Genomic DNA, 12,025 nt, shown 5'->3' on the forward strand with positions numbered 1-12,025 from the left:
CCAAATTTTACCCAGGATTAGTGGCCTGGCCCACCATATATGTATATTTTATTTAATTTTATATTTATAAATTCATTGAATCAAACGGTTAAGATCTAATTTAATGAAATTCAACGGTAAAAAAAAAAAAAAAATTTAACTGTCTAAATTTAAATCTAACGGCTAAAATAATAAAAAAAAATCTTTCATTTGGTTCACATTTTTTCATATTGTTTAACGTGTTTCATTGTGTCGGTTAGTGATTTTTCAGTATTTGTCAGAATCTAAATATTTTTAGGTTAAAATGTTCATAAAATTAAATTAGGATAGTCTATATAAATTTTTACTTTTTAAAAAGTTACTTTAAGTAAAAAATTAATCTTAATTCATTTTTTAAAAATCTGGGGCTAAAATTTTAGCCCAGAATGGTGGGAGCTGAAAAATTGTTTATGGGTTAAAACCTAAATTTTCTTGGTTAAAAATTTTAAATTTTAGGCCAAAAATTGAAGATGGTCTTAGGGTTAGAGTCGGGGTAGGAGTAGGCACCCCTGAGCTAAGACTAAGATTGAACAATATTAGCTTATCTCCTCCAATTTTGGTACGATGCAGGCAGCTTATCTCCTCAGACTATGACCTCATTGACCTGGTTTGTGGCTGATGCAGGTGGAGACGTCCAATTGGTACAAATTCGTTGAATGTGATGGATCAAGAGTAGAGCATTACAATGGCTGTGATTTCGTTCACCTACCAAAAGATTCTGCATCTATGGAGTTATTTATGATTTTTCATAAGGCAGACTCTGCATAAAAGCCTAAACAAGAAACGTGTTTAATAGCCGATCCTTGGCATAAGAGCATGCTTGGAAAGGCCTTTAGTTACACTAAGCCACCCAATGACTAAAGGATTTCGAGTGTTCAAACTGGAATGCAATTTTGATGGACCACAATGGATGGAGGTTGTTGAACTTGGTGATCGGGTATTATTTGTGAGCAACCACCATTCCGCCGTATATCGTACCCCCATGGTCAGAAGTTAGAAAGAAACATTATTTATTTTGCCTTTGATTACTCGTGTTACGACTCAACCGGATGTGACTTTGGAGTATTTTACTTCACAAATAAAAGTATTAGGCATTTTAGTTGCCCCAAGATTCGTTCTTGGTCCCGGTTGCATAATGCACCTTTATGGTTCGTACCCAATCTTTGATAGGTTATGGCTCGTTTGGATGTAATTTTAAAATAACTGAAAATGCTTTTGGTAAAAAAAAATTTACAACCAATTTTTAGTAAATATGCAAATAAATCTTGGAAAAGCACTTAAAGTGCTTCCTTGAAGAAGCACATAACTGGTGCTTCTTACATAAAGCACTTTAAGTGATTTTGGAATCCAAAAACATTTTCTCTAAAAACGTTTTCAGTCATTTTAAAAGCACATCCAAATGAGTACTTAGTTTAACTAAATTTTGTTTTCTTTCCCTTTTTTAGTTGGAAAGATTTGCTTTTTCCTTTTTATTTTTATGAAAATTGTTTACTTCTCAAACTTATACGCACTTAATACATATATAAATCATGTGAATACATAAGCTAGATAAATTTAGAGCATCTAGATATTATATCAATTTGCATAGTTGGTCTTATGATCCTTGTGCGATATAAATAAAAAATGTACATGTACAGTCGTGAAAGTCGAATTGTGATGCTCCTGAGCTATAGGAAACAAAACAGTAACATTATACACAAGCTATATATATGTGACCGGATTAAAATATAGAATACAGAAGCGTTTAGGATAATGCAAAAACGTTAGAGAGCTTTGCACTCTTTTCTAGCAAAACCATACCCGATTTCATATATAAAATGAGGTACATGAGATGATGTAGTCTTTGTACTCTTTTCTAGCAACCAAAAATGCAAAAAAGGACTTAAATTAATGAGAGTAAGATTCTTCCTTCTAAATCTCAATCCTCTTCATTTCTTTCTTATTTAAATAATTACGATTAAATCACATCAACGTTTTATGTTAATTTTTTAATAGCCAGAAGAAGACAAAAATCATCATCTCTTATTTCAATAGTTACGATTAAATCACGTCAATACTTTGTGTTAATTTTTTAATAGCCAGAAGAAGATAAAAACCATTTTGTGACAAGAGGGGAGGAAAAAGGATGAGAATAGGAGGAGAGATAATCTTACTCCAAATTGAAGGGGAGATAATCCTATTCCAAATTAATGAGACCCCAACAAAAGTATTAGGCAGGATAGAGATTGCATGTACATAATTATATTTGTGATTTAGTACGTAGTAGGCATGCATCCCATTGTCCAACTAAAGCACAGCTTAAATTTTGAAAGAGAAATTATAAAGCAATAGAAATTCCAATTCATACCTAAATAAGGAGATCAACATTCGCCATTATTTATATTGAGCGAAGAGAAACTTACTTGCATATTAAACGTTAAGATGCCATTAGTTATAACGGTATTTTGAATCAGTTACATATTATTTTATTGTTTAATTTTTCCTCGTGATAATAAATAATTGGTTGAAGATCTTACAACAGTGACATCGATCATGGCAATATAAATTTGCGTACCTGTCGTAATGTTATGTATTATGCATTGATATATATACACACACATATATATATATATGTGCATATATATATATATATTCATATACAATTGCAATTTTCTGTAAATAATTGAGATAGAGAGAGGTAGTAGGATTGAAAAAAGTGTAATTAAAATAATGAAAAATAATTGATTGATGTCTTTGGTCGGCATGAAGGCCCTCAGACAGACAAGACAGGGCAGTGGCGCACACTGCACAAGGTTCTCTCTTAGTCCCATCGGTTAACAGTTAAATTTTTCACAATTTTAAGTATAACGTGTCCGTTAAAATTTTGATTTGAGTTCCGTTTGCGACCGTAAAAATAAGTATTATTCTTAATTAGTAAAATAAATGTGAAAATGTTAAAAAGAAAATTGGGGTCTCCCTGAAAAGCTTACGTGGCATCTTAAAAATATTTTAATAATTTCACTACTAATAAAAATAAAATATAAGAAAGCTCGAAACAGAATTTCATATGAAAATAACAATAACAATAACAATTCTCATTATTATTTACTAGCCTCTCCGTAAGCACTAATGTGCGTGCAAGAGGCATTTCTGGATCACAGGCGCTACGCGCCCCTAAAGTTGTATTGCGTTAGTTTTTTTCATTGTAATTGTCAAGATATATTTTAAATGTATTGCGCAAAGATGAACTTTTTCATTACCATGCACGTCTTAAAAACTCGTTAAGTTTTTCGTTTTCACTTTGCGTAAAGTAATGATTTAAATGTTACGTAAAGTGAAAACGAAAAACATGATAACTTTTTAGGACATTATCATGTTTACAAAATTAAATGGTAAGAAATGTTAAATGTAATTGTGAAGATTTTGCATTAGTTTTTTTTTCCATTATAATTGTGAAGATTTATTTTAAATGTATTGTGCAAAGATGAACTTTTTCTTTACCATGTATATCTTAAAAAGTTGTCATGTTTTTCGTTTTCATTTTGCGTAAAATAATGATTTAAATGTTATTTATGCAATTGTCAAACATGGGATCTTGAAAGCAAGTTCCTACCTAAAGTCTATGAACAATAGTAAGTAGATGTAAATAAAAGAAAAGTAGATTAAAACATTAAGTACTTGCCCAGACTACTATAAAAAACAGTAAGTAGACCTGCCAAGGGAAGAGCTGACACCTATACAAAGGTGTTCGTACTATAAAAAGGTAGCATTTTGTATGTTCCTACCTTTTTATGTGAGAGATATTTTTTATCACAGGTGCTACGTGCTCCTTAAGATGTGTTGTGCTAGCTATTTTTTTCTCATATTGCGTCTTAAAATAAAATATATCATACATTAAAAATAAAAGGAAATAAAACATAATTAACTCGCATGTAAAATGCATGAGAAGAAAAAAAGACTCTTTGCACGTATGAAAGCACGTTAGAAAAGGCTAGTAATGAATAAAGGAAGAAATACAGCAAGGACCCAAGATATTTCATTTGTATCATCTTTTCCTTGCGTTTATCTTATTAAAATTTGCTAAAAATGAGTTGATAAGTCAGTGGCTTCATGATATAATATATACTATTTTTTCTTGATATATATGTTATACTTTCCCATTCCACCTGCAAACTGCTTTGTCAATTCAATAGCGCCACAACACTAATGCTTGTTTCCATAATTGCAAATAGAGTTTTTGAATGAGAATATGAGTTGCGGTGTAAATTGCATTATAGTATGTAGTAATTAAAATGCACATACATTGACAAAAAAATAAGAAGAAGAAAAAAAAGTCATATCCAAAGGAAAATGCATCATTTGTAGCTTTCTTTGCAGTTTTTTTCTTATGGGATTGCTTTGATTTTTGTTGTATTGTCTTTTACTGCAAGCATGGAACTGACACCATTGTATACGTGTTATTATTCTCAATAGAATGCAAATTTCATTCAACTTGGAGAAATACTATTTGAGCAGCTAAGCTTAAATCCTGCCCCACTACACTCATTTATGTGTGACCAAATCACTTGTCATAGATATTGCATTGCATTTTAAAGATTTGTACATAATATTTTAATTGATATTGACAATGAAATAAAACATTAGAGATGACTACCTTAATTATTCTAAAATCTAGAATTAACATAAAGCAATGATACAATTAGATTACCGATTGTTAGACATTTAGAAGAAAAATAATAAAAATGAATCATTCCAAACACCAACAAAATCGAAAAGAGAACCGAAAAATGGTCTTGAATCTTCAAGTTCCTCAGCCAAGCAATCCTTAGTCAGTATCGCAAGCCAAAAGTCTTTTACACCTACATAGAATTTTGTCCACATACCATGTAATTCATATTGCATTCAGAAAAGGCTTTTTTCATATAAAAAAAAATACATAGCAAATCATATACAAATTTATAGCTAGAAAAATAGTGTGCACACTTACTATGGAGAACATCTAAAATTGAACTAAGAGAAATTAAACTATCCAATTATTATTACAAACTGGTTGGCAATCAGTATTAAGAAAAAGTTGCTTGACAGAAGACAATGATCTTTATTCTTCAATCCAACAATAAAATGAATAAAGTTTTAGACATAGCTTACCAAGGGAAAAAATGCAAAACAAAGAATCATTTACTCGTCAACTTGCCACAAATTTGTGTAGTTTTTTATTGTCTCCAAGTATATTTTGGCTCTCCCTCTAGATCGCTTTCTCTATCCCCATGTAGTGTATATTTAATTTAATTCCTAATAACATTTGGTATATATAGTTTATCAGTAATACAAATTGGAATTTATAAAGACTTACAATGCCAAGTTGTCGACATATATACTTGAGCATCTATGATCTTCATCCCAATTGTCGCTGTCTCAGAGTCTTAGTAATTTGCACACCACGATCACCTCAGACCATATTCGAAGACCGCGTCGAAAAAGAAGAAGCCGCGTTCCATCATAAAGGGCCAGGGGAAAACAATTTTTGGTTACAAAGAAACCAATCAAACATCTTATCAACCGCATAAAACCCCATATAATATGCAGTTTTTTTTTTTTTTTTTATCAAAATAATACGCCGATTATGCAAACAAACAAAAAAAATAGTGAGAAATAAAAAAGAACAATACAAATAGATAAAAAGTACCAATTAACAGAACAAAGAAAGCTAATGTATAGAAGAACATATTTATGAGAAGACTTGGTTCTCTTGTGCGTGTGGATTACGTTCTCTTAGAAGAGGCCAAGGCTATCTTCTTGTTTGTTCCTGTCCATGAGATAACTCACAGCATTAAGTATATGAAGTTTAAAATTAAAAAACAAAAACACAACAAAAGAAAGCTGGGCACATGGTGAGTAAGAGATCAAACAAACAGTGCGTGGTTGAATTACCTTCTTGGTTATCTTCTAGGGAACACCATCTTGGTTCTCTTAGGGAAAATTATGATAGTCTTACCTGATTTGCCGAAGCCTTGAAAATTCTGCCTTCTTGTTTGTGCCTGTCCACCACTTTAAAATCCTCAAATCGACTCTGAATTGCAAACCCATATTGTAATTCAATAAAACCTGAACAAAGTGAATTAGGATTAAACAATTCAATGTTGAAGAAGCATCAAATGAAATAAGGTGGACCGGTACCTATAAATTAGATTAGAGAAGAAGCATAAATGAAGAAACACCAAATTGTAAGGTGGACGAAGAAGCACCAAGAAAAAAAAGAAGGGTACGTGTGGGATGGCAAAGGATCGGTTTAGGAACGGAAATGCTATATCCATCCTCATAACTATGAAAATTAACCATATCCATGACCGTAAATTAACCATCGGGTATTATCCATAACCATACCCACCGGATAAAGGATTCCCCATTGGTTAACAGTTATATCTATCTTTATTAGTACAAAAAATATATTCGCCCAATTGACGTATGATAATTTAGTAAATATTAATTTCGTTATTAAATATTTGATGTATAAAATGATTTAATTAAGGGAGTTTTAACGAAAAAACCCATGGTATTCTTTAACCCAAGACCTAAAGGTCAATTCCGTAATTTTACCATATCACAAACAACAACAGAAACATAATCTATATAAAAGCAGGAAAGAATAAGAAGTTACCTACTCCGGCAGGAGAAACACTACGTTTCCCAAAACGATAACGTTTACGGACTCGTCCATCATCTTCGCAAACTCAGCACCTTACTCTTCGCTCTCGCATCCTTCGTTGCAGATCCGAACGAACTCTGATCGTGAAAAGGAAGTTTCCTGAATCTCCCTCAGCTTCTCCAACTGAGAAAGCCACAGAATCTTCTTCACGTTGCGGACCGAGATTTTGAACGGAAGCTCGGCTGTGGGGTCCCGATCTGGAGGCGGAGGGCAGAGACCGTCGAGTAGAGCTGATCATCGCTAATGTTGATGCCTTTCAACTTTTCCCAGAGCTTCTCCCCAACCGGAACGGTCAAGAATTCCGGGAGCTTCGATGTCGACTGGTGGTGGAGGAATCGGCGGAAAAATCCTTTTCGAGGGGTGTCCGTCGAGGTCAGATACTCCTTGTGGTAATTCACTTGGGCAGCATTCGGAGACACGATGGTTTGGTGATCTGCCATAACCAACGATGGTGGTGGTGCCAAATGAGCACTTAGCAAGCGCTTGACGGAGCGTCATCGACGAGTGAGAAAGTAGAGAGAGAAAGTGAGAACCCAGACAGTGGGTGTGAATGAGAGGCTCTTTCTCGAGTGTTGAGCGTTGGAAGTGAGCTGCTGTTATTTATAGGCTGAGTGTTCGATGTAAGCGGAACTTGTTGGAAGATTGATAGTAACGTTTTGGAGACATGTCACAAATTTTTCGTGGCCAAATTCTTATTATAATTCCCTCGCTTAATACAATTTTTCTTTAATAATGTATAGCATTTGATAATTGAAAATAAATGATCCAACATCACAACAATTAAATCTAACAGATATTAATGATAAGTAGCATTAAAGCGACAACCGAACAACTTTTGACAGTTATTTGACCACTTGTCATTGCATTGCAATAATTTTTTCAGCATGCATATATGCCTAACCCAAAAAACTGAAATCCAGTGGAAAGGAAATTCTTAACCATCCCAATAACTAAAGAGAAACAAATTCCACCGAAACAACCGATTAACGATTCAAGAAGCAAAACACCAGAAGAATCAAAATATGAAAGGAATTATAGGAGGAGGATGAAACAATAATATTAACCCTTCGAATTATATCCTTTTGCAAATTCTCTGAATAAGAATAAAAGAAGGGAATCTTAAACAAATGGGAGTACCCTATGCATGGGATTCTCATTAGGCTGTTGGATTCCAAATTTTAAGATTCTTAATTAGATAATGATCCCACTAGTGAAATTCTACCACCTCCATTTTAATTTGCATGGGTAATATAATGCGTGGGAAAGGAGACGATGAGCCAACTCCCTAAACCCTTTTTTTTTTTTTTTTTTGAAGAGAATCAACTTCCTAACTTATTTATGTTATTATTTCAACGACTGGATGTTTATTTTTGCTCATTACTTTTAAGTGATGGTAATGTTGGTTCATATTTGTTATTATTGAATACGGTTAAATTTTAAAATTTATGTTCATCCACTACACAGATCTCAAAATTTAAATTAATCCAATATTTATAAATAAGTGATGAGTACAAATATTCTTCAACCAATCTAGTGTTTGTCAAATAGTTCTACATAAACCCCACTACATAGGATTTTATTGTTGGGTATCTGCAAAGCATGGAACATAGGAGCCCCACCCTAACAGACAATTGTGATTGCCATTTTTTGGTGGCGGAACCATGCAGTTTTCCAACGCTAGTGACATATTGTTTGCTTTGGATGGAATATCAACATGTTGGTTATTATTTCACCCAAAATTATAAGTATGTACTTGTTTTTTATTAGAAAAAGGCTAAAGAAATCACATTTTGTATCACCTTTGTGTATTACATGATGTGACAAGTAATGGATACATACCACATCAATTAATAAACTTATCTCATATAAATGTTAATTATACATATCATTAATTTGTCATATCATGTGGTACACGTATATAATCTCTATTAACATTTCTTTTTAGCGTGCCTCGCAATAGCATTACTCTTTTTATTAACTTATAGTAGTATTAACCATAAGTCACTAAGTGCCATGTCAGCACCTATTAGCTTAAATGTTATGCATTGTTGGAAAAGGTTATATAAGGACCTTATATTTTTGTGCTCTGCTTTTTATTTCACCAACTTTAAGTCTCTTATCACACTAGCAAATCTTATACATAAATCTTAAAATAAAATTACAAATTATAAAGTCTAGGATCAACAGAAGCAATTACAACATTTCAAATATGGGATACAATGCCTTTTTATAGTCGGAAAATGATGCTAAAGCCTCTTGTGTTTCGGAAGGAAGTATATCCTTGCAGGACTAGAGTTAGGAGGAATTGAAAAGGGAGAGAGAGTGAGGCGTGAAGATGCAAAATGAATTGGGAAAAGATGAGAGTCTCAAGGAAGTATGAAATGATTTAGAATTGGAAAGGTGATAGTGTTATTATATAGTGTTAGAGAAGCGGAAGGTTTTAGGGTTTTCATTTCTTAACTTGGTAGGTTTTGCAATTAAACTATGAGAGGAGGTTGGTGGGTAAGAGTAATGGGGTGTAATGGCACTCATTTAAAGTTATCACGAAGTTGATGGTGTCTATGTAACATATACGACGAGGGATTAAGGATTTGGTAGGGCATATCAATGCAGTACATGCATGCGTGCAACGAAATCACATTATTGATCGACCAACCAGGACTTCTCAGTACGTACTATTTTGTTGTTTTTATTTTCTGCTGCTTTATTCACATCAATGCACTTCGGGTTGGAAAAAGAGAGAAGAGAGGGCTCGGCCTTGTCAGTTGTCACCATCCCAGAAACTGCATGATTATCGGCCTTGTCAGTTGTCACCATCCACTACAAAACAACACCACATTTTTCACAATTAATTCACCACGGACATAAAAGACTCGTTGTAGAATATCCAATATTACCACAGACATTTAAAGTATGGTTTTAACTACCACCAACCCACCCAGTCTCACCCATTCGCTTCCTTCGGCGGTTTCTCTGAAATCTCCAAACTACTCATTTCTCTCCCCAAAGCCCCGCCCCCCCTCTTCTTCGAAATCGCAACCGTCTTCTGTCCGGCACCCACACAAGAACTCATCACTGACGCAGAGCCCGCCGGAAGCTTTCTCTAGAGAACGATATGTCGGTCGCCGTCTCCATTGCCTCGCCCGGTCGCCGGCTCGACTTGGATGACCAGCCATTCCTCAATTCCAGGATTTGTATGTCTCTCGATTTCTTTGTAAAGATATTAAAATTTAATTCCATTTATTGATATGATACCGTGATTATTCTGCAATTAAAGTGTAATTATGAATAAGTATGTTTTTTAACAATTCGATTTTGGCTAAATGTGATACAGATTAAAGCTTTACTTAGTTTTGGTTCAATACGATATGGTGCAAGAGAAAGGGATATGTTGATAACTAGGAGGCAAGCATGCCTTCTCCAAGCATGACCAAGCAGAGAACGAGCAGTGTGAAAATTTTTGGGGTCGAATTGTGCCCTGACAATGCGAATCTTCACCATTGATGAAGTTGTGTTTCTACGTTTAACTTCTACAGGTGCGTCCTCTGTATATTTCTATAATTTCAATTTCTCAAATCGCTATTGTTTATTAGATTTTACTTTCGATATGGTTACTATTGTTTATGGTTTATAAAAAAAATCTTTGTTTATGCTATTGGTTTGGTTAAGCAAAGATTAATACCAACTTCAATTTAAGTTGGCACGTGTTATGATGGAGAAAAATCGAATTCCAGTTTGAACACTCGAAATCCTTTAGTCTTTGGGTGACTCAGTGTAACTAAAGGCCTTTCCTAGCATGCTCTTATGCCAAGGATCGACTATTAAACACGTTTCTTGTTTGGGCTTTTATGCAGAGTCTGCTTTATGAAAAATCATAAATAACTCCATAGATGCAAAATCTTTTGGTAGGTGAAGGAAATCACAACCATTGTAATGCTCTACTCTTGATCCATCATATTCAACGAATTTGTACCAATTGGAGTCTCCACATGCATCAGCCACAGACCAGATCAATGAGGTCATAGTCTGAGGAGTTAAGCTGCCTACATCGTGCCAAAATCGGAGGAGATAAGCTGATCTTGTTCGATATTAGTCTTAGCTAGGGGTGCCTACTCCTAACCCGACTCTGATCCTAAGACCATCTTCAATTTTTGGCCTAAAATTAAAAAATTTTAACCAAGAAAATTTAGGTTTTAACCCATAAACAATATTTCTGCTCCCATCATTCTGGGCTAAAATTTTAGCCCCAGATTATTAAAAAATGAATTTAGATTAATTTTTTACTTAAATTAACTTTTTTTTAAAATAAACATTTATATAGACTATCCTAATTTAATTTTATGAACATTTTAACCTAAAAATATTTAGATTCTGACAAATACTGAAAAATCACTAGGAGGTGGGTCCTAGTGACCCTGCCAATGGGTGTAAAACTTGGGAAAGAGATCTTCTATGGATCCCTTCCATCAAATCAATTAATCTGGATCCTTGAAATTTGATCTAACGGATAAAGTTATTATAATTTTTAAAAGGGCTTTATGTTTTTACCCGTTGAATCAAATTTTAAGGACTCATATTCATTGATTGAGTGGATTTAATGGAAGTGATCCGAGATCCCCTTCCTAAAACTTGGACTCTACAAATGTGACGCATGTACTAGAATTACTGATGGTGGATCACCAGCTGCTTAGACACTAGACTTATCCTAAACCCTTTTTTGACGCTTTTTTTTTGTTATTTCGACATTCTCCAACCTTTCCACTTCTATTCCCCCCCCCCCCCCCAAAAAAAAATCAACTCAACCCAAGGTAAAAATATGGTCTAAAACCTAAAACTCAAATGGAAGCCAAATTTAGCCCAGGATTAGTGGTCTGGCCCACCATATATGTATATTTTATTTAATTTTATAGTTATCAATTCATTTAATCCAACAGTTAAGATCTAATTTAATGAAATGCAACGGTAAAAAAAAAAAATTTAACTGTCCAAATTTAAATCTAACGGCTAAAATAATTAAAAAAAAAATCTTTCATTTGTTTCATCTTTTTTCATATTATTTAACGAGTTTCATTGTGTCGGTTAGTGATTTTTCAGTATTTGTCAGAATCTAAATATTTTTAGATTAAAATGTTCATAAAATTAAATTAGGATAGTCTATATAAATTTTTATTTTAAAAAAAGTTACTTTAAGTAAAAAATTAATGTAAATTTATTTTTTAATAATTTGGGGCTAAAATTTTAGCCTAGAATGGTGGGAGCAGAAATACTGTTTATGGGTTAAAACCTAAATTTTCTTGGTTAAAAATTTTAAATTTTAAGCCA

The 12,025-nt window shown here is 33.4% G+C and overlaps 1 long non-coding RNA gene across 2 annotated transcripts; it reads left to right on the forward strand.

Moving 5' to 3' along the window:
* The first annotated feature begins 9,625 nt into the window (after positions 1-9,625).
* On the forward strand, positions 9,626-11,707 carry LOC125479335. 2 transcript variants are annotated; one of them, XR_007259934.1, is made up of 3 exons: positions 9,626-9,897; positions 10,038-10,239; positions 10,613-11,707. It is a non-coding gene; the product is annotated as an uncharacterized LOC125479335 (long non-coding RNA). The 2 variants fall into 2 exon arrangements; XR_007259933.1 differs by having other exon boundaries at positions 10,038-11,707.
* Positions 11,708-12,025: the final 318 nt, after the last annotated feature.

Source organism: the organism of the source record quoted next, unplaced genomic scaffold (genome assembly GCF_019419815.1).
Source record: "Pyrus x bretschneideri cultivar Hongxiangsu unplaced genomic scaffold, Pyrus_bretschneideri_v1 Contig28, whole genome shotgun sequence".
NCBI lineage: Eukaryota > Viridiplantae > Streptophyta > Magnoliopsida > Rosales > Rosaceae > Pyrus > Pyrus x bretschneideri.